This window comes from Oryx dammah, unplaced genomic scaffold, assembly GCF_014754425.2.
Source record: "Oryx dammah isolate SB20612 unplaced genomic scaffold, SCBI_Odam_1.1 HiC_scaffold_3, whole genome shotgun sequence".
NCBI lineage: Eukaryota > Metazoa > Chordata > Mammalia > Artiodactyla > Bovidae > Oryx > Oryx dammah.
The window spans coordinates 86059726-86061877 of record NW_024070187.1 but is presented as its reverse complement, the minus strand read 5'-3'; the positions used below and the strand labels follow the sequence as shown (position 1 = coordinate 86061877).

Sequence of the window (2152 nt, the reverse complement as noted above, 5' to 3'; positions counted from 1 at the left end):
GGAGGCCTGGTGGGCTACAGTTCACGGGGTCAGGCTGAATGACTGAACTGAACTGAACTGAAAAAGAAACAAGTCTGAATTGAAAAAGAATCATAGGAGAATAAATGAAACATAAACTAAACCATAAATGGTAACATCTTTTATTCTTTTTTCAAATTGTCTAATGGAATCAAACTTTGAAGATTGCATAAGATACAAATTCCAAAAGGAAGTAGAACAATAAAATTAAGTCTTTAGAAAACATAAAAAAAGCTTACCCCTATCTCTTTGAAGCAGTCAAGTAAAAATATAATTTTGTCCCTGCAAGATCATTGAATATTACAGTGCCAGATTCTCCTTTGTAACTCACATTGATCATTTGCAGTTCTGTCATTACAATCCTTATCTGAGAGTTTGCTATATTTTATTTTCTGAAAACAGACTGACCTTTTGTCAATGGGCATCTTTTTCAAATTGCTGTTGCATAAATGAAGTCATACATGGAATGCTTTCAGCTTTATACACTGCATTTATTTTGTGAAACCATTTCATCAATGCTGCCTACATGTCAACATTCCTTCCAACTAGCAGACTTGGATGATCTGGAATCCAATTGTTTCTAAAGTACAGTTGTTTCAAAGACAATGGAGTCACTGCACAAAAAACATTTAACTCAACTGGGCTGGTTTATGCATTGCAGTTGACATCTTCAAGATGAAAAACAAAATTGAACTTTTTTGTGTGTGCCTATCTCTTAAACAAGAACACTACAAAAGACATTTCAGAATGTGAGACATAATCAAAGCACAGGTTGATGACAGCTAAAGCTGCCAGATGTGAGAGCTCTGTACTGAAGTAAGCTACACCACAGACCATGAAGTTCAGAGGTAAATAATCAGGCTACCACAGTGGCCAGAAGAAACCGAGGTTCGTGTATCTAGTTAATAATCCTTCAAGGCTAAATATGCAGTATGTATAACAGTATGTGAATGAAGAGATGGCCATACATGTAATTAAAGTGGACGGATGCTGTCTTGACCTGTTTGGGTACTATAACAAATTACGATGGATTACATGGTTTATAAACAACAGACTTCTCTCAGTTCTGGAGGTTGAAAGCTGAAAATCACGTTCTGGTGATAGCCTTCTTCTGGGTTATAGACTGCAAGCTTCTCATCGTGTCTTCACATGGAGAGAGGAAAAACAAGCTCTCTGGTGAGTTTTACAAGGGTGTAATGCTATTGCCCTTATTATCTCCCAAAGGCTCCACTCCTTATGACCATCATCTTGGGGTTCAAATTTTCAACATGAATTTGGGGGGACTTCCCTGGTGGCTCAGAGGGTAAAGCATCTGCCTGAAATGCAGGAGACCCAGGTTCAATTCCTGGGGCAGGAAGATCCTCTGGAGAAGGAAATGGCAACCTACTCCAGTACCCTTGCCTGGAAAATCCCATGGACAGAGAAGCCTGGTAGGCTACAGTCCATGGGGTCGCTAAGAGTCGGACACGACTGAGCGACTTCACTTCACTTCAGACACTGTCTACAGATGCTGTATAATATGATATCACAGACACCAAGAAAACACCTAATACTTTATAAGTTCCTGATCTTCCTGCTTTTTGAGATGTTTATTTGATAAAAAGTAAAAATAACATCAAAGAAATAAGCCTTTTTCAGGATCAAATCTTTTCATGAATACAGGTTTAAAAATTCAGTACATAAAGGGAATATATTCAGTGAAGAAAAATATTAAAAAGAGAGAAAAGGAAACTTCAAACATTTGGGAATTGTGTTCACTGACATAAATCTATGTACATTTATTTCTGTCTTAGAGTGAGTAAGAGCTTTGACATTCGCTGGTATAAAGATAGATCTCTGAGTCCTGAGCCATTCACACAGCAAATATTATAGGATTAAAAGAAAAACCCTACCTTAAAATCAGCAGTAAGATTTTACTTATTCACTAGGATACTATGACATTCCAGATTTGGCACCTGTGTACAAATCCTTTGAGACCATGAGACCATATTTCAGCCTCAGCTTCATGTCTTCAGACTTCACCCAACATGATGGTTCTTATTTCTAGCTACACATTAGAATTATTTGAAAGACCTAAAATAAAGATGTCCAGGTCCCAAACCCACTTGTTTAAATCAAAATTTCTCTAGAGGGG

The 2152-nt window shown here is 37.4% G+C and overlaps 1 non-coding gene across 1 annotated transcript; it reads left to right on the top strand.

Annotated features, from left to right (window-relative positions):
- Window positions 1-1303: 1303 nt before the first annotated feature.
- On the top strand, window positions 1304-1376 carry TRNAF-GAA. Its single transcript has one exon. It is a non-coding gene; the product is annotated as a tRNA-Phe (tRNA).
- The last annotated feature ends 776 nt before the right edge of the window (window positions 1377-2152 follow it).